This window comes from Mauremys mutica, chromosome 11 (assembly GCF_020497125.1).
Source record: "Mauremys mutica isolate MM-2020 ecotype Southern chromosome 11, ASM2049712v1, whole genome shotgun sequence".
Taxonomy (NCBI): domain Eukaryota; kingdom Metazoa; phylum Chordata; order Testudines; family Geoemydidae; genus Mauremys; species Mauremys mutica.
Genome location: NC_059082.1, coordinates 26,048,196 through 26,069,499, shown reverse-complemented (window position 1 = coordinate 26,069,499; position 21,304 = coordinate 26,048,196). Strand labels below are relative to the sequence as shown.

Below are 21,304 nucleotides of genomic sequence, written 5' to 3'. Positions count from 1 at the left end.
GACTTCTTGTTCTTGTATTATTTTGATTTTTTACTGCACCTAACTCATACACTAAAGCTAAGAACAAAATATGCAAAAATTGTCAAACAAGTATCATATAGAAAACTGAAGATTATAAAGCTTTAGGTAATGAAAAGCTGGGGGGAGGGGGAAACAGACTACCACTGTATGCAGTAGTGTTTCCCCACACTGAAAAACCAAAAAAGGATTAGAAAATTTGGCCCAGTAGCTTAACACAAAATAGATCTGACCCTTTAAAACTAAGCAAGGGATTCTCTATGCAGCAAACTAATAAGCTGGCATCAGTGATGCCATGCAGCAACTAACTATGTGTTAGGTCAATGTTAAAATGGCGGTGCAAAGTGAAAAACAGACAGAAGACTATTCTGGGAGAAGGAAGAGTTCTTGGCACTTAGTACAAAGCAAGGGAAACAGACAACACAGTATGTGGCAGGGCCAAAAACTGCATTAAGAAGAACACGGTGAAACTTATAGATAGTCCTTGCTAACATATCCGGGTGGATATGTTACTACTCAATCCCGCCTATGATGTGAGAGCTCTGCAAGGAGAACATGCGTTTGGGTAGGTTGTGTAGTCCCTTTGGCCTTTAGGATGGGAAGTTAGAATTTTCAGGAATTGGGTTGGCCTACAGTGGGGACTGACCTGAGGCAGGTGATTTAATTTAATCTCCTGGGAGTGGGAGTCCCAAGAGGTCGGGAGAACAGTGGGATTTGATGGTTGTGGATCTGGGATTAGGCTATTGTGATGCTGAAATATGGCTAAGTCATGATGAAACCCGGCAATTTCTAGCAGGCAGCTGGAATGATCCAAAAAATCACCATCTTTCCAGTTTTTCTCTTCTCCCTGACTCAAATTAACTTTTCATTCTGCACCTAGCATACTTTTGTCTCTATAGAAATTATATAATAAATAGCATCCACCCCCCAAAATTATCAGAGAGGATAGCATACTATGGATTCAAATCAATAATATTTCAATAAGACTTCCAGAGCAGGCTTTGTGTGCTCCTGTACTAAACTCTGGCCCTGCCAGGCCAATGTCTTCAGAGCCTCTGCAAACTGCCACTCCCTGCCCCAAGGGCCAAGATCCAAGTTTTCAAAAGGCTTTTAACCGAGAAGCTGCTACAGTATTTCATCTAATGGCTTTTCAAAAAGAGCACCTCTGACTGCAGACTCTTGGCAGACAACTGTGGAAAGAAGTGAACTTGAGAATTATTATATGACTGGTCAGCTTTTCTGATGGTGACATCAAACAACTACCTAACGCTTCACTTGATGAAGAACAGGAAATTAGACCAATGGGTTTTAAAATATTTGCTTCCTTTTGTGAGCAGCCAAGAAAAGCTTCACATCCCAGCTTCTCTCCCTACCCAAATGGAATGAAATACCCTGTGACAGATTTCATACTTGCAAAATCACGGGTAGCCAGGACCCCAGACCATACCGCATGTATTATTCACAACTCAGAAAGCAGCAGAACTACTACCTCACTGAAAGATTTATGCTTGGTATCACACACTGATGGGAGACCAAATCAAGGCTGAAGGCCACCTTGAAGACTGGGATGGTTTATGACGACATGCAGAATACAAGCATACTATTGTTAATTCTACAAACTTCACACAAAATTGCATTAGTGTTCTATATTCTGCACAAAATGTTATAGAGATGAGATCACTTTGAAACCAAGCATTGATGCCCCTTCCATCCATCAACTCAACATATAAAACTATCCTCACAATCCTGAAACTTCTAGAAGAAGACGACCTGCAGTTCTCAGCTACCACTGAACTTAAACCAGGGCCAGTCCTGAGTTTTACAGGAAATCTATGTAAAGTAACCCCACCTAGCAAGCAATCCCTTCATCTATAACCAGGTTTCCCATCTCTACACAATCATGTTATCCCAGACTCCAGCTGCATTTTTGTAACCCCTCATTGTACCCTTATGAAGGGGTCTGCTACCTTATGACCCTCACCCTTGCAAAAGCCAGAAAGCCAGGAGATTGAGCCAAAGCCAATTTTCCAGATGGGAAGCATAATTTGGAAATTAATTCTCTGCTACGACATGCAGGCATCAGACAGGAGAGCCTGAGCTGGTGCCCTGGCTACTAGGTTCTGTGGGTGGGTAATGTGGGATCTCTGGACAAGTTTATCCCTATCCACTCACAAATGACTATGAGCCACCCTGAATGAGGTGGAGTCCCATGTGTGACATTTTGTGCAGATTATTTAATAAGAATTTGCATATAACCATAAATTTCAGCTGTGAAGACACAGTGCTGGTGAAAGACACTGGACTGTGTGCCCTGGTGAATTAAGCCCTCTGTTTATCCAACAGGCCTCAGCAGGGCTATCTTCTCACATACACTGCCCTGGAAGCATGCCTCAGTCCAGATCGGGGAGGTGGAAGAGAATATCTTCTAGAGGAATAGGAGTAATTCAGTTTCCATGGTCTATGGCATGCAGTTCTTGGCCTCTGCTGACTCTGCCAGTTGGTGTAAAATTAAAGCTGGCTAGAAAACCATCTTGCCCCCCTGAGAAAAATTTCAATTTTTTTAAAAACGTTAATCACGATTTGGGACGAAAGGTCAAAAAGTGGAATACCAAGGAGCCAGGAACCATGGGAGCCCAGGGAGGCTCAAGAGCTGTGATGTGGGAGCCAAAACTGAGACCCTCCAAACTAATCACACTATCCATACTAGCAACTTACAGGTGAAAGGCTCCATTTCACCTTAGAAAAGTCCTGAGACATCCAAGCCCCAAGTAAATCCTAATATCATACCTTCAAAAATGAGGACAGCTATCTGGAAAAAAAATGAATTTATTAAATCAAGTTCTGACCTTTAAGATGCTTGCACAAACAGGTTGGTTCACTCTCTGCTCACACAGGCAAAATCTCCTACATCCTGCTTTCAGTCTTCCTCAAACTCTATAATTAAGTGCACCACCCTGTTCTTGAAGGAACAGCTCTCATTAACCAAAATATTATTACTATACATATAACAATAAAGCAAATATTAACATAATATCCAACTTCACCTCTAAATACAATATTTTCCAGTATGAAATCAACTGTAACTATTCTGAAGTCCTTGCACTTCTGAATTTCCCCTACAGCGGTTTGAACACAGGAAATTTAGATCATAGCACAGACTTCTTGCACTTCAACTATAAGAGTAACACTGGTGGGGTAGGCACATTGTTATTTTCTATTAAGACCAGCATACAGCGGGAGACACAACATATACTCTGCCAGTGGGTTACACAACTGGAATGTTGGGTTTCAGGATTTCTGGTTCTGTTTCTGGCTCCCCGAGTAGAATATAGTGACATTAGTGATTAGAGACAGCATAGCCAACTATAATGATGACCCTCTTTGAGTTATCTTCAGGGAATGAACCTGGGACCTCTGGATCTTGAAGTATGAGCCTCTACTACTTGAGCTAGACTAGAATCAGGTCCATTAGCAAAGAGGTAACAGAAAACACACAAACCTGTATGAGTTTAGCCACTACAATTGGTTAGGGATTTTCCATTGAAAAAATGGTGGTTTTGTCAAAATCTTTCAATTTTCAGTCTCGAAAATCAAAATGAAATATTTGATTTCAAGTCAGTTCAACCCAAATTGGAATATTTTAATTTAACTTACCCAAAACATTTAGTTTAAAATCAGTTCAACAAAACAGTAAGCTGCATTTCCATATCAGCTCAAACACATACAGGAGTTGTTGTTCAGGCCCCATATTCTCCTATGGGCCAGGCTCCATGGGGGACTACCTTTCCCAAAACTGTAATGCAGCTTTCCCTTTGACCAAGCTATGTGTTACCATCACGGGAGTCACATGACTCCAGGTTTGTTATGAGAGATATAGTCCAGCCATGGAGCCTGGCCCATAGGGGAGAATGGGAACATCAGGCTCCTGAATTGCATTTCTCCTAAGGCAATGTGCGACTATGGGAAAATGCAGTTCAATATTGAACTGACTCAAAACAGTTTTCTTTAAACTATTATTTCTTTAAATTACTAATATTCAATCCACTAGTCAGAATTTCAGTGCACTTGTCACCAGGAACAATACAGGAGAGACTTATCTATTGGCCTTGCTTACTGCAGAAATTAAAGCTTTATATTTTAATTGTAACCTCCTGACTTCTTCCTACAACACACTGAATTATGATGTATTACTGTCATGCTATTAATTTAACGTTATTAAATAAAAAAACCATAATTTTAATCCAGAAAAAAGGACTTTCCAAATACACCAAATGTTAATCAAAAGCACATCTGTAATTAAATTAAATTCTACCAATTTATAAACCATCATGTATCTAAAATGTAACTGTAAATACAATTTATTCATCTGTAATCTTTCTGTCTCTATTCATCCTGGTCTACATACAGATTTTGTTATCAATATAATAATGTAGGCTGGGGTTGGGGTTTTTTTTAAATGGAAATAGTTATATTAGTACAATCTCCAACGTGGATGCAGTTATACCAGTATCAGTGTGCTTATACCAATATAACTTATTTCCCTTCTAGTACAAGGTAAGCTATAGAAGTATAAAACACTTTTATTCCAGTACAATGGCACCCACACTTGTGGGGTTCTACTACTTTAGCTGGACCAGATAGTTAAAACAGTACAACTTCTCTATATGTACAAGGCCCTACTGATCTTCAAATACTAAAATAAAAAAACCAACCCCCCCCAAACCAAACTCTAAATACTTCTCAGTATTAGTTGTATATACATGCTTACATTCAATTTCTCCTTTGATTTACTGCCAAACTTACAAAAGAATTGAAGAGAAATGTGTACCCAACTATGCTACTAAGTAGAATTTTGCCTTGGTTATACATGCTGATTTTGTAGAATCCTGTTAAAGTATAACAAAAAAATGGAAACAACTACAGCTGAATAATATGGGCACACTTATAGGTTCTAAAAGAAGTTTGTGCTTTCAAATACAATAGCTGGTTTGTATCCAAACATCTGATATGACCCACCGTTTCTCCACAAGAGGTTTTTCGTTGTTTTACTACATTTTCCTCCAATTGTGACTCTTGAAAGCTTTTTATTTTGTTCCAAAATAAATTATTAATACAGCTCAATGATATCATTATTGTGTAAATAAAGAGAGAGTATCCTGTACATATTTTTAGAGGCCTAGAGGCAAAATCTAAAGTTTGTAAAAGAAAGTCTTTCAGAGAATCTTTCTTACAGAAATGTAAACAATGGCTAGGTCTACACAGGGCGGGTGTCGACCTAAGATACGCAAACTGCAGCCCGTGGGAACCACAATTGGCTGAACCTGCAGACGCAGCAGGTAAACAAACTGGCCCGGCCCACGAGGGGGCGTACCCTGGCGAGCTGCATGCCAAAGGTTGCCGATCCCAGTATAACTTATTCCCCTTCATGAACAAGAATAAGGTATAACCATATAACTACCTTTATACCAGTATAACTGTGTGCATCCCACAGGATTTGTATTGCTTTAACTATGCTGGTAGAAGTAAAGCAGCCCAAATTTTGGATATAGACAATTTAAAAAATGCAGGAAAAGATATACCATGATCTATAATAGGAAATAAGAGAACAAGTGGAGTGATGCCTGAAAGAAAGGAATACTTAGCAAGACAGGTAACCAATTACAAATAATAAATAATAAAATGGCATTCCATGGATAGTCATTAATGGTAACATTTTCATTCAGTCTATTGTAAATGGTACACATTGTTTTATTTCTTTAAATTATGGGGCAGTGACTGCATAGGTATTTTTCACCTTGGCTAGTGGCTTAGGTCAGATTTACACTAGAAACTTTTGCCACCATAAAAATGTCAGTTAGAAGTGTCATTACCCCCTGCCCCCAACATTCCTATACCAGCAAAAGCCCTTGTGTAGACAGTTATATTGGCATAAGAGTGCTTTTGCTGGTATAACTTATTTCACTTACAAAACTGGTATAAACTATACCAACAGAAATGCTTTTATGCTAGTATAATCTGTGTCTAGATTAAGAGAGTTTGTTGGTATCGCTATGCCGGTATGGTTAAACCGACAAACCTTTTCTATTGTAGACTAGGCTATAAGTCCTCAGACTAGTGTCAGGTAAATTAGTCAAGTCTTGCACGAAGCATGATAGTGCTAAACCAACCCCGATTTGTATTCAGAAATAAAGGCTCTTGCTGCTGGAGCAACCTGGAGAGCACAGGTGTAACATTTTTCCCATGTAAGTAACACTGCTAACTAATGCCCCAGTCCCAAAAATGACTGCATATTGCCACATTTGCTATACCCACACTGAGCCCTTCAAAGGGGCTTAATGCAGCTAGTACAAGGTTCTCATCACTGAAAGTAGCTTCCCCCCTCCCCACAGTAAAGCTCAAACTTTATCATTTTTGCATATGGTGCCTTTTTACTTTGAAACTAAGCAAAATCTGTTCATCTATGTTTGTATTAACATGAGGGTAATAAGTGTGTGTGTTCACATGTGCATACTTTTCTACTTTAAACAGATTTTTAAGACTTCTTGTCCTAAGATAGCTCAAAAAGTGCTAAAAATTTCCAAATGGTTGCTTCTTGCTGAGAACTATTTTCTAGGAAAGGTGTGTGTGTGTGTTATAATACGGGATTTATGAACATTGCCATTTTTAACCAACTAGTCACATTTTCATTGTTATAGTATCTGTACTTATAGTTTTTAATTCTATGTTTAGGCACCATTAGAATGGGGAATGTGTCTAACGTAAAATTGAGGATTCCTAAATTCCTGCATTCTGGCTTCTGTCATGCGCAGATCTTTGAGTGTCACGGGGCTAACTGAATATTAATGACTTTTAGCATTCCTGCATGACAGAGCATAGGGGGACCCTGTAGAAGTCAGTGAATGTGCTAATGACTCAGACATCTTCTGCGGTGACCAACCACATTGAGTTTTTGTCTTTTAAATGAAAGCATTTTGCAGAAAGTCTCACCATCACTTTCCCCCAGGACAGAGGAATGCTACATTGGCCTTCTAGTACAACAAGAAATGTTACAAAATAAGTGGACATGAAAAAGGCACCCTTATTACGCCACATCTGAAATTAAGGTTTACATTCTAAATTGAATAGTGTGTCTCAGCAGAACAAATAATGGAACAATGTAATTCAAATACAGCGGATTCAATGCTTAGTTAGAGGCACATGTGGAAAAACTAAGTATTTAAAGTTAATTTTAAATGTTTGGCTGTGGATTTCATCATCCATTCCATTCTACTTAAAATAGAACTACACTTGGATAAACTCCTTCAATGAGACTGCCAACCCTGTTGGCAGAGATGGTACAAGGTCAGAGCAAAATCACTGTGCTATAATCCCAAACACTGGGGACTCCATGACTACCACTTCACTAAATCTTTTACACCTGCAGTCCTACTATTAGTTTCTCAAGTTTAATCATTAAATTACAATATTCAACCACAGAGAAAAATTTTGCCATTTAGATTTATCTCCACTAACACACAAGTGAGGTCACAATAGATTCTGAAGTTTGTTAATCTGCTCAGATGAACATGTCTGAAATAATTATTCCATGGGCAAGTAATATTTTCCACTTATGGCAACATAAATAGTAACCCAACAATTTCTGTTGGGGTTAGAAAAATCTCTTCACCTGAGGCGAATAGGAAACATTTTCACCTACAGGATCTAAGATTTCAAGAAAGAAAGAAACCTAAAACAGCAGTAAATCAATAAAGTGCTGTCTTCCTGAGTCTGCAGCCAGCCAGCCCGCCCCAATGCCTCTACTGCTACTCACTGCTTTACCAAGATGCCACAGAGGGGAAACCAACCACCGTTGGTTCTCAATATTGTTACTGAAAAATCTGTTGGCATCAGTGAACCTGACAGGAATCTTCTTAATTTTTCTGCAGTGTGAGGATAAGCAGCAACGGTAGGCAAGAGAACTGTTCATTGAGGGTATTGATTCAGACACAAGAGCTGGGATAAGAGTACCACAGTCCCCATTTTCCCACTTAGGGTATGTCTACACTGCAGATGAAAGCAAGCCTCCCAGCCTGGGAAGACAGGCTCACGCTAGTGGAGCTTGAGCTAGTGCGTCAAAAATAGTAGTATGGATGTTGCTGGCTGGAGCTCAGGCTCTCAAGTCCACCCTACGTTTAGAAAGCAGGGGCTGGGAGAAATCACAGAGAAAGAATGCTCTGTCTCCTGAAAGAAAAACGCTTCCTGGCAGGACAGACTTTAAATTTATCAGACACCCACTTGGCAAAAAGATGTAAGTCATCAAAAATTATACAGGGACAGTACCCTGGCCTCCCACAGAAACACCCATGGAGGGGAACTCCATTGGAGGAAATCACCACACACATCAGCATGTGTGTGTAGCACCGAGCAAGTCTGGAGGCTGCAGGAGGCCTGTGCATCTGCCCCTGGCAGACTTCCTCCTGGGACGGGACAGCTCTGAAAAGTTACTAAAGCTTTGTGGTATGTTTTTGTTCTTATTGTTTTCAAACTAATTTCCACAGATCTCAGGAGAGAGAATTTTCATCCTCTTGGACTGCACATCCCTTCCCCCAGCGGAAACCTCTGCAGAGTTCAGAATGGGGGTGGGAATGGCAGCTGCCTGCATTCCCCCCCTTCCTTGAGCAGATCTAGAGAGCATGATCAGCACCCTGACAAGAACCCCAGGAACTGGGATTAGTTTCCCACCTGAGTGTTGCACCTGGATAACAATATTCCTCATCTTTAATACCAGTCTGCAGCTAGTACATTTAGTCCTCCGGCTGTAAGTGTCTAACCCGATTTCCAAGCCGTATGCCTGGATGGGTATGAGTGGGTGGAAGAAAGACAGGGATAAATGATGGGATAAATGAGAAAAGAAAAGCATGACATGAAAAGTATGATTTGGGGAAGAAATGGGAGAAAAAAAGAAAAATGGGGGAGGAAGTAGAGAATGTAATTAATGTGTTGGGGAGTGGAAGACAAAGGAGTCAGAAGAAAGAGAGAAACAGGACACTGAAGACAAAAAGATAGGAAAAGATACACCATGATCTATGGTAGGAAAGACAGAAATTATGTGGAATACAAAACCAAGAGAGATCCTTAGGGTGCGAGCTCTAAAGAGTAGGCACTGTGCCTTCTCACCTGTCTGGAAAGTCCCTAACAGACAGTGGGCAATAAATAAGGAAATAAATTAAACTGGGTTAATCAAATAGTAATCAACAAATTATCTGAGGAATTTTACCAGCATTAATGTTGAATAATAATTCAACATACACTTTTTTCACAGTATTCATCGAGCTCTGCAGCTTGTCAAACTAGCTGGTGAAAATATTATCGGACAAATTCTGGTGCAGTGCTTTGAATGTACTAAAATATTTTACTACCTGTAGTACTACTTACAATTGTTCAAATATATTACAAAGACAAAATGACTGAAAATGTTACATTTATATACAGTACACACCTGTCATTTTAAATTGCAGGATGCATAGCTTTGGGGAAGGAGGAGCATAGTCTTTGGACATTACAGCACAGGTATTATTCACCCATGCGAGTAGGCGCAGTCCTCAGGCTAGAAGTTGTCAGTTAAGGGTTTCAAGTTGTGCTCCATAATCACAAACCCAAAGATCCCATTTAGTAACAACCACCATATATCAGAGACAATACACCATAACCTTAACTCTGCCCTAATAGGGATGCCAGCTTTCCACTAATCCTTTATCTAAACTCCCTACCACCACCAAACAGATCACTATCTTTTCTGCATAGTTCTGGAAAATCCTGTTCACTCACATTTGGAGTCTGGCATCCCTGCTGGGACAAAGTTAAGGGGGTAGTGTGCTGTCAAAGATGCATGGTGGTGGTCCTAGTAATGAAGTGTGTGTCTGTGAATGGAGGAGCAGAGGGCCATATTTTTCATTTCTGTGTTTTTGTGCTTCACTATGTGATTTATAGACCAGACATAACTGACAAATAATGTAATGTTACTGTGTATTAATTCTCCAGGTTTTTTAGACTGCGAAAATCTCTTCAATACAACAGTGGTTACGTTAGATGAGAATAGGATCTTTGTGAACATGTCCAGCCAGCTCAGGAGCTCCGCTTTCATTAAGATACTTTTCTTCATGAAAAGTCAGTGCTTTGTTGAAGATCTTCATCTACAACAGTGAGTCTCAAACTTCTGTACTGGTGACCCCTTTCACATAGCAAGCCTCTGAGTGTGACCTACCCCCCTATAAATTAAAAAACACTTTTTAATATATTTAACACCATTATAAATGCTGGAGGCAAAGCGGAGTTCGGGGTGGAGGCTGATAGCTCACGACCCCGCCATGTAATAACCTCGTGACCCTCTAAGGGGTCCCAACCCCCCGTTTGAGAACCCCTGATCTACAACATAACGCAAATGCTATTGGCCTAGAAAATTCACTCTCATACACCATGTTATACCCTGAAACACTCAGCATTTTTCAGACTCAGGCTCATAATGTGCCTAGTATTAGGGGCCTATTTTAAAATTTCCATCACAATACTGGCTGGAAGGGCTAGACATTACTGTTATGTCATTATCGCTATGGTAATGGATTTAGAAGCCAGACTGGTAAAATACCATGGTGTGGAGAGTGAAACTAAGCCAATTTCTACTTTTGGCTAACTTATAAGAAAAAGAACACAATTTTGCCTGAAAGAACACAGGGTACTTCCTTAATATTACACTTTAACTTCATGGCAAAGTTCAAAAATTCGGAGCTGATTTTAAGCCAGGCTGCATCAATAAACCACAAAAACTTAACAATGCATTGAACGTGTCATTTATCAATATTAGTTGTTAGGTAACCACAGTACAAGAGGTACGAGTAAATATTACAGTAAAACTAAAAACAGACTCTCATATATGTTTCTAAGGTTAGCTCTTTATTCTCTCCTTTTCAATTTCCCAAATTCTCATGTGATGGACCCATAACATACATTATAATAAACTTCTTGTATATTTTACAGTTAGCAAACAAGTTACAACCCAATTTTCATTGTAAACCCCACTCATAACTTTCTGAAAAACTCTTTTGGGCTGAAGCTTCCAGTGCTTGACTTCAGTCCAAAGGTTTCTGGAATTTGTGAGCAAAATCTTTTCAATCACTTCCATTTACAGGATGAGGAGAAATTACTTCCTCCATTCTAGTACTATATAAACTTACATGAACAAGTAACTCAACATGCCTTAACTTTTAGAAGTTCAAACTTCATTTATAGTTAGTCCTCAATAAGAAACATGTCATCTGGAAATGTTGAAAAAATATTTTAACGTTTTAAGTGCATTCACTTGTGCATAAGTGCAGTAAAATATTTCTATTAGGTTTTTGTTGTGTTATTGCCAGTTCACAAACATTGCACAGCTCCACAGTGCAACTGCAAGGGTTCACTACCAAACTCTTCTCCTTCTATATTTAAGAAGAAGAAAAATTGCAGTAATATACTGTAGGTAAAGACCCTGATCCTGCAAAGGCTTACATATGCAAATAGTCTAAATGTAGGACTCATGTTTGTACATGAACTTCAAAAAGCATCTAAAAAGTCAGGAAATTCAGATGTTAAGGCTTAAATAACTATATTAACGTGTCCATATTACATATGTAGCATTTTTTAATTAGTAGGCTGTTAGTGTAAGTTATACATTTATATGGACAAATTAACTTTGCTAACACAACCTGATCCTTTCATTTACTAACTGTGAGAGTTTGACTTCACAACATTAATGCCATGTATGTTTTTGCATATCATATAACAATCTTATGTGAAGCTGGAGTGCAATTCCTACTGAAAGCATTAAATTACAAAATTAGTTTAAAAAATAAGTCTAGAACGTTGACAGAATAGATCATTTGATGGTATATGAACCTAGGGTTCCTACATGCTAAAATAATACAAATAATAGTAGTAATATTATTTAAAGAGGAACTTATTCTTTTTGTAATGAAAAGATTCTTCTTGTCATCTACTGTCACAACATTACATAGTAAAGACAGTACAATTAAAGTTTTGCTAGTGTTTCAATTACGAAATCCTTGTTTTCAAATTGTTATATACCATTTTAAATTACAGGTTTCTGCAGGTTCCTAGCCTTGACATATTTGATCAGTTTACAATACAAACAGCTTGTTTCCATAGTAAGAACAGAAAACAGGAGGGGCACAGAAGCTTAACTTTTTGGCCTATGCAAACTAATTGGCTTACTACCAGTTTGTAAAAACATTTATCTCATGTTGCTCTATGACCAAAGGGTTAAGTATTCAAGTCAGAGGTCATGCCATTTCACCTTTACATTCCAGATGACATGGCAGCCTCCAGGCAAACTAACTTTAACCCTGTTCCCCAAAACATCCACTTTTAGCTATTTAGTGTGAGTAGGACTTTGAATAGACATTATACTCTTATTCACCATAAAAATATGTTTCATCCTGCTATTAAGGTAAACTTCTAGGACTGCACAGAAATGAAATTGATTGCATCCATGGCCCAGTTCTGAGGAAGCCACCTATTAGGGTATGTCTATATTATGTTTTTAAACCTGCAACAGCGAGTCTCAAAGAGGCTCTGGGGCCTGGGGAGAAGGGTGACCTTCAGAACCCAAGTACCGGCCTGAGTCATAATGTCTACCTGCTGGTTTTAGCAATGTAGCGCAACCCCACCCAGGCTCTGAGACTCGCTGCCACAGGTTTCAAAACGTAGCATAGACATACCTTAGAGCAGGGGTGGATAACCTGAGCCTGAGAAGCAGCCAGAATTTACCAATGTACATTGCCAAAGAGCCACAGTTACACGTCAGCAGCCCCCCATCAGCTCCCCCGCCCTCTCCCAGCACCTTCTGCCCACCACCTATCAGCACCTCCCCCTTCCTCCCCATCAGCTGTTTTGTGGAGTGCAGAAGGCTGGGGGGGGGAGGGGGAGGAGCAAGGGCATGGCAGGCTCAGGGGAGAGGGCGGGAAGGTGTGGAGTGGGGGCAGGGCCTGTGGCAGAGCCAGGGGTTGAACAGTGAGCACCCTCTGGCACATTGGAAAGCTGGTGCCTGTAGCTCCACCCCAGAGTCGGTGCCTATACAAGGAGCCGCATATTAACTTCTGAACAGCCACACGTGGCTCCGGAGCCACAGGTTGGCCACCCCTGCCTTAGAGAGTTAAGTTCCATTTCTTCCACATGTCCATTGTAAAGGGAAACCCACTGTGACATTTTACATGCCAGTGGAGTGCTCTGACCTCCCCTCATTCATCATTTGTATATAACTGTGATATTGCATATAAAGCATATCTTGTAAGGTATGATGGGAAAGGTTATGATCTGCTGAAACACACAGTTCCATCTAAATATATATATAATTAATGCATATGAAATTGTGAGAATTGTGTTTTATGGCTGTCACTAGAATATGCTGTGGGTTTGGGAAGTGCCCAGATACTAGCTTCCTAAAGACAATAACCAGGGGGATAACCAATGCCCGGGTGGGTGTCGAACAACCATCAACAGCCATTGTCCAGCAAGACAGCTACAATGCAATGACTCACTTGCACAAGGTCACACCAGGGGAATTGCTCAACCTTGCCTGGTGACTCAGCAATGCCCACAGACATGCCTGGACTTGTGTTCTCCAAGCACATGGACTAAGGGTATAAAACAGAACACAGCGGCTCCACGCTTGGCCTTTTCTCCTCTCCCCAACCATGCTGCAAACAACAAGGACACTGAGAGACTGAAGACTCCAACAGAGGAATACAGAAACCTGTATTCTATGTACTGCAATATCTAGTGGGATGAGAAAACTGTTTAATCTAGATGTTGCCCAGCCTAACAGGGTTGAGAGTGCAGACTGCATGATTTTATTTTATTCTGGTAACCACTCTGACTTTTTGCCTATCACTTATAAGCACTTAAAATCTATCTTTTGCAGTCAATAAACTTGTTTTACTGTTTATCTTTACCAGTTAGTTTGCCTGAAGTGTTTGGTAAATCTGCTCATGTTTACAAAGGCTGGTGTATATATATATTCCATTGATGAAGTGGTGAACCAATTAATAAGCTTACAAGACTGTATATTCCTGAGGTACAAGGCTGGTAGCTGGGGGGGATCTGGCTGGTGCCTTTCTCTGTGTGATTCATGAGTGGCTCCGCGAGCATTCATGCAATCTAGCAACTGGATGTGGGGCTCTACATGCTGTTGTGCTGAGTGATAACAGCCTGGCGGGGTCTGTTGCTTGTCACTAGCAAAGGAGTGTGAGAGACAGCCCAGGCTGGAGAGTTAAGGGGACACAGTGGTCCCGCAGCCCCAGGTTGCACCCCGGGGATTCCATCACACCCACACAAGTGCAATGTCAGGAACAATGATATGTGTGTTATTAGATTATCAGACTTGCACTAATGGATATGATATGTGCTACTTTGCTAGGAATGAATTTGGATAGTATAAATGATTATACCATTTATTAGACTAACAAAAAATAGATATTGTATTAAAAAAAAAAGGAGCTAATCTGTCATGGAGAATAAGAACATCTATTGTAAGCAGATAAATGCAATGCACATCCATAGACAGGTCACCTCATCGGTAATCACTTCAAGTTTGTGCATAATACATGTTTCCTGGCTGTGCTAGTGAGGATGACTCATTACTCTTCCATTTCCATTGTTACTTTTTTACATTACTGTAATCTATTTTAGATTACTGTTTTATAGAGTTTGCATGCACTGACGCTCAAGTAACATTTCATATTCCCTGGGATCAATCCCATGAGCATGTATCCCTGAAAGAAACTTTTTAACTAAACAAACAAATAGCAACTCTTGCAGAACTTTTCTGAATCTTAGAAATATGAAAAATATTAAGCCATGAAGAAGATACTACCACTTCCTTCATCAGAAACCACTGCAGTGTGTGCAGAACTACACAAACACCAAACGTAAGAAGTAATCTGAAAGATAAACTCTCTTCAAAAACCATTTCTAAGCCACTTTATAGAGATAAAATTCTAGATACTTCAAAATATGTTTGTTCACATTATGCATACATAGCAGCACACTAAATATTTTCAAGTTATTTGTGGGTTCTTAGATACTACATTTTGAGAATATTACATTCTATTTTTACACTAAATGTTTAACACCTTATACTTAACTACACAGGTAATTATAACCTTGCTGAATGTTCCTTCTAAGATAGATTTCAGAGGAGTAGCCATGTTAGTCTGTATCAGCAAAAACAACGAGGAGTCCTTGTGGCACCTTAAAGACTAATAAATATAAAGTCAGACTGACTGAACACAAAGAGATACTGAGTAAGGTGCAATCTTGCATTAGCCAGTGCAATGGACTAGGTGATTTAATAATTTTCCTCAATGAATGTATATCTTAGAAGGAGTCCTTGTGGCACCTTTGAAACTAACAAATTTATTGGGCATAAGCTTTCCTGCATCTGATGAAGTGGGTTTGGGCATAAGCTTTCCTGCATCTGATGAAGTGGGTTATAGCCCACAAAAGCTTATGCCCAATAAATTTGTTAGTTTCAAAGGTGCCACAAGGACTCCTTCTAAGATATACATTCATTGAGGAAAATTATTAAATCACCTAGTCCATTGCACTGGCTAATGCAAGATTGCGCCTTACTCAGTATCTCTTTGTGTTCAGTCAGTCTGACTTTATATCACTCCTTAAAATATACTTTTTCCACAAAGCCTTTCAGCAATAACCTACAAGTGCATAATATACATGTGAAAATAAAAAAAACTATATTTCCTGAAATTCTGCCCTTCAACCTAAATTAGCAAGCAATAGCTAAGTTTAGTGGCAGTAATGATTGCAGCACAACACATCCTATCCACCCAAAACCCTAAAAGTACGGAAATAAGAACCTAAGGGGAAAGATTGTGCATTCTTTTCTACTTCCACATTGCCTGCAACAATACTGATAACACACTCTAACTCTCTATAAGGCTTTCATTTCCATCTCCAACAGATACCGAAAAGCAATAAATACCCAATTTAATCAAATTTGCAGTTTATCACAAAACTTTTTAATAGTGACCTCATATGCCTGTCTATCAACTATATCAACAATTCAGCACATCTGGCTGTCACACATTCCATGCTTTAGGTAAGCTATTCTGGATTTTGCATGAGACAATCCAGTGAAAAATTGCTAAAAGGGGTGATTTAAAAAATATTATTCTCTCTTTATTAATTCATTTTTAATCAAACCACCCTGAAAAATTCAAATTGTGCTCAAAGTTTATATTCTATGTTTTGGTATTAGCCATTTAAATAAGATTTTTACAAAATAAAGATTTAACACTTCTATTAAACTGAACTCTGTAATGCAACCTTAACTATGGTGCAGCTATTCCAAATAATTGAACTGATTTGTCGGAGTATCATTTCAACACTAATCCTGGCAACTGATCCATTCAGGTGTCCATTTGCAGGATCCAAGTCTTATGTTGTACAATCCTTGGGAGAGAGACTATGTCTTCTACATTTGTACAAGTCAAGCACACTGGAAGTGTTGAGGTTAAAAAACAAAACAAAACAAAAACAAGTATGGACTTCCATTACTTCCCTCAGGATACTATTCCATTATCTACAGCAATGATCCTTTAAAAATATTTTGTGCAAGGTAGAATATTCAGATCATACAGCAAGAAAATTACATGTTGGGTGGGGGGAAGAGTACAGGCTAGAGGTAAAAGTTGTGACAAATTGTTCTTCAGCCAGCTGCTGATGCTAGTCCATATTCACCAGAGGCAGCACTGATCTCTCTGTCATCGTATACAAACGCATACAACATAACATTTGCATGGTTAACTGAAGGAGGAATGAATGGGCAAATTGTCTTCCAAGACTTTCCTATGCAAGTGAACACACACAAAGCAGGCACAATCCCCTTCTCAAAAATAAGTTAATTCATAGAATAAAAGAGAGATGAAGAAGTCAGAGGTCCCCCCACTTCAGGAATCCCTGGAATCTGCTGAAGAATGTGTGTCTACAAGTTGGCACATCCCCATCTCATGGTTCGAGGGTGCTAAGATTATGCCCACACTAACCCTAGCCAAGAGGCAGCCTAGTATGCAACTCCACGCCCACACACCTCTGAGATGCATGATAACCCTACCTGTGTTCCCAGCAGCACCGGATCACATGAACTCATCTGAAATCTAAGGGTAGGGCCAACCCCAGCAAGTATATTATTACTATAAGTATCACCAGTGAGCTGCACAGCAGGTATGAAAATACAGTTCCTGCCCAGAGGACTTTACAACAAGGAGGGAAAGTTGGTAAGACACAGGCCTGGTTGCACTGACTTTATTTCCCCCCAAATTCTCCCTGCTTTCCTTGCTATCACTGATTCAGCTCCACCAGTGGCAGCAGAAATTAGAGCTTGATTACTCTTATTTATCATTTCTATTGTCAGAGCCTCAGTGTGCTATGGACTGTACAAACACACAGCGCAGGCAGACTCTGCCCCAAAAGGCTTACATTCCTGCACAGCTGGAGCCAGGTAGCTACTGGCCCTTAACCCCTATACCACGTACCACAATGGTAGAAACACCAGCGTCAGGCTACACTAGCAATCCCACCTTTACGGTCCAGGTGGAGCTGACCCAGGGAAGCAATGCTAAGGCGACACTTCAAAAGTCTGCTGTTGATGCGCTCCTGAAGCAATACTACCAAGGGTGCAATTAACAGCGGTTCCGGGGAGCCTCCTCATTTTTGTCAGATGATTTTATAGGGAGTCTTGTGCTGAGTAGGGGGGGTGGGGAAGTGAGCACTCCGCGCCCTTGGCCTTTGGGAAGACGCCGGTGTGAAGGAGAGAAAACCAAACCAGTGAGCACAGCAACTCGGAGCTGGGCGCCACAGAGCAACTTCCCAGCCCCAGCTCCGAGCTCACTCAGGCGCCGCACCGCCGATCCCCTTCCTCCGCCCGGGCAGCAGCGCCCCGGCCAGCACGGCCGCGCCCCGCGCCCCGGCCAGCAGCCACCACCCCGTGCCCTGACCCCCGAGGCAGCTCCCACCCGCGCCGGGCAGCCGTGCCCGGGCCAGCAGCGCGCCCACCCGCCCTGCCCGGGGCTGCGGGAGCCGCTGGTGCTCGGGGAAAGGGGCTGCGGCCGGGCACGGCCCTTTCCGCTGGGAGGCGGTGACAGAGGCGCCCCGCCGCCCCTCAGCCTGCCTCGTCCCCGGCTCCGCTCGGGCGCTGCGCGCTCTCACCTGCCCGCAGCGGCTCCGCTCCGCGCCCTGCTCGCCGCCCGAGCCAGGCACGATCGCGCCGAGGGCTGAGCACCGACTCCCCGCCTCCACTGACGGGGGAGGGGGCCACCCCGGCCGGGAGACCTCGCCCCCGCCCACCCCGAGCCAGGGAGGAGTCAGGGACGCCGCGGGACCGGGCAGGTGAGCCGAGCGCGGGGCTCCCAGCTCGGGCAGGGGCAGAGGCGCGGGCCCTGGGGGCTCAGAAGCGCCCAGTGCAGCGGGGGCTGCGGCGCTTTGACTCGCGGTGCCCGGGCTGTGGTAGCCTGTGAGCGCCTCAGGCCAGAGCCTTGGGCTGGCGTGTGCGCACCTCTCGTGTCGTGCGGTGTGTGAGGGAAAACCCCTCGCTCCTGAGCCCGGCTTCACCCCCTGTCAGGCCAGGCTGCAGGAATCTGGAAGGAGCGTGGTCAGAAAGAACAACTTCCAGGTGAACCAACCCCCCCAGGCCCCAGCACACTCAGCTTTGGGCTGGTTAAAAGTCCAGAGCTCCCTTTTCGCAGCTCCAGCCAGTCCCTGTTTAAAACACGGTTCCGTTCTATTAATTCCAAGGAATGTAAGACACTGATAAGCCGGCCAGAGCTCACGAGGAACAGGGGAAGTACCGCAAGGCTAGAGAAGGGTAAGTGCAAACCAAACGTTAAGTACAGTAGTAGATGTAGAACATTATTAACTTAGAGAAACAAGACAATGAGGTGCTCTCCCCCTTAAGAACAAAATAGCAAGTACCCCTGGGAAAACCTGGACAGACAGATGCACTTAAGCATTTGGAAGATTTTCAGAATCACTTCAGCTAGACTAGAAGTCCCACGAGATCAAGTTTCCATAATATTTACAGTGTTTCCTGCTTGATTAGAAAGAACTGAAGTGACACACATCACACGCTATGGCATTTCTTCAGTGGCTCCTTGCTGAATGTAGGGTGGCCATATTTTCCCAAAGAGAAAATGGGACACCTCACAGGGCTAGCCTGAGGCCGCCCAACCCCTAGCGCAAGCTGCCCCCCCTCCCAGTGCTCTCTGCCACCTACGTGGGGCCGGCCCGAGGCCACCTCTCCCTCCTGAACCCCCCTGCTGCCTGCCCACATGCAGGGCTGGTCAGAGCCCCCCCCCTCCCGCCACTAGGGTGACCAGATGTCCTGATTTTATAGGGACTGTCCCGATATTTAGGTTTTTTTCTTATATAGGCTCCTATTGCCCCCCAACCCCATCCCGATTTTTCACACTTGCTTTCTGGTCACCCTACCTGCCACCCACCCTAGGCAGGCCCGAGGCCTCTCTCTCCCACCTGCATGTGGGACCGGCCTGAGCTCCCCCTGCTGCCCACCTACAAGGGGATGGCCCAGCCCAAGCCACTCTCCAGAGCCCTCCCTCCTCTACAGGGCTGGCGTTCTGCTTGCCCCCCTCTTCCCGGCATGTTCCTCTGCTCCTTACTAGAGGTCGCACCCCATTTTTTTGGCAAAACTGTGCATTTGGAGCACGATGATGAGTTGGCAAGAGCAAAAAGGACAAATACCCAGTTTTGCCAAAAACGGGACAGCCGGGAGAGGGCTCAAAAAAGGGCCCGTCATGGCCAAAACGGGACGTATGGTGACCCTATGAAGGTTAAATGAGTGCTGATTGCAATACTCCCAAGTGATTAGTATTTCAAGAGAATCAGGAACAAAGTTAACTTTCTGGAACCTCACAAAAGATGCAAGTTGTTTATGTTATCTGAACCAGTCAGCTATTCCAAAGTAAGTAGTGGAATCATGGGATAAGAAAGAGGTCAGACTGATGGCAAGATCATGTCAACTCAACCATTTTGTTAGTGAGGGAAATGTAGTAGGCCTGGTGTAACTATTATTATTTATTTGTATTATCGTAGTACCTAAGAGCCCTAGTCATGGACCAAGACCCTGTTGTGCTAGGTGTTATACATACAAAAGACAGTCCCGGTCCCATATAGTTTACAAGCTAAGTATAAAACAAAGAACAACAGATGGGAGAATACAAGGAAACAATGAGACAATATTAGACATTAGTGTTAAGATGATTTTTTGGGGAAGGAGGAATTCACCATATTTGTAACTATAATACAGAAGACGGTCAGTTACAAAACTGAGCTAAAAAAGAGGTTTAGGGATGATAGACAGTAAGATGAACAGGAGCACATAGTGTGATACAGCTGTACAGAATTGGCCTGTTTTATTAAGATGTATAAACAGATATTTGGGCCAGAAAAAGTAATTCTTCTCTCACCACTACGCTGATAATTTCATTGCTGACTCACTGCATATACTACTGGGGTCTGTACTGGAAATAAAAATCAGTAAAGCTAGAAGGAATCCAAAATAGTTTATAAAATTAAAACTGATGGAGATGATTTTAAGAAACTGGATTTCTGTAGTGTATAGAAGGTGTGTGCCATATTGGTCTATAAGTAGTTGAAAAGAATCTAGCATAACTAGATAGAAAAGAAAGGCAGCTACTACTAAAACACTCAGCAGTCATGACTACCAGTTATTAGTATGAGTTTATAATAAATCTTTTCATGTTGCCCTACCTATCATGCACTTTTCATTTCTATTGTAGTCTGGCATACTCAGTAATTTAGCATACCTCTCACCATTTCAAGTGTGTTAAGCAGGATTCAGCGCCATCAGATTTGGCCCATCCAGCCCTCCATACATGGAGACTGCAGGGCAGACAGGCCAAACTTTGAGTGATGCTGTGACCTTGTGTGCCAGGTCACAATGCCACTTGGTTTGGGGGCCCTCTCAAACCGGGGCCTAGGGCAAACTGCTCTTCAACTGGAACAGGGACTTGGGGGTTCAAAGTGGGACAGCCCCTGAAACCCAGGACTGTTGGGAGGTAAAGATTTGGGAATACTTGATTTAACAATGCTAGCAAGACAGAGTCTTAATTCAACAAGACCCATAGTCCAGCTGTAATACCCTAAAAGACTATTGTCCAGTTGGATGAGGCAGTCTCAAAGGGGTGAATAAAAATACAGT

General features: G+C 42.0%; 1 protein-coding gene across 8 annotated transcripts in view; it reads right to left on the bottom strand.

Annotated features, from left to right (window-relative positions):
• Positions 1-21,003, bottom strand: part of CGNL1 (cingulin like 1) — a 123,215-nt gene extending 102,212 nt beyond the window's left edge. The window contains exons 1-2 of one of the 8 annotated variants that reach the window (XM_044980191.1): positions 20,917-20,950; positions 2,865-2,977 (exon numbers count right to left, since the gene is read on the bottom strand). The gene's annotated coding sequence lies outside the window, so the exon portion shown is untranslated. Of the gene's footprint in view, positions 1-2,864; positions 2,978-17,648; positions 17,685-18,276; positions 18,410-18,622; positions 18,657-20,909 lie in introns of those variants that run through there. The other 7 variants (XM_044980192.1, XM_044980183.1, XM_044980185.1 and 4 more) reach the window with 7 other exon arrangements.
• Positions 21,004-21,304: the final 301 nt, after the last annotated feature.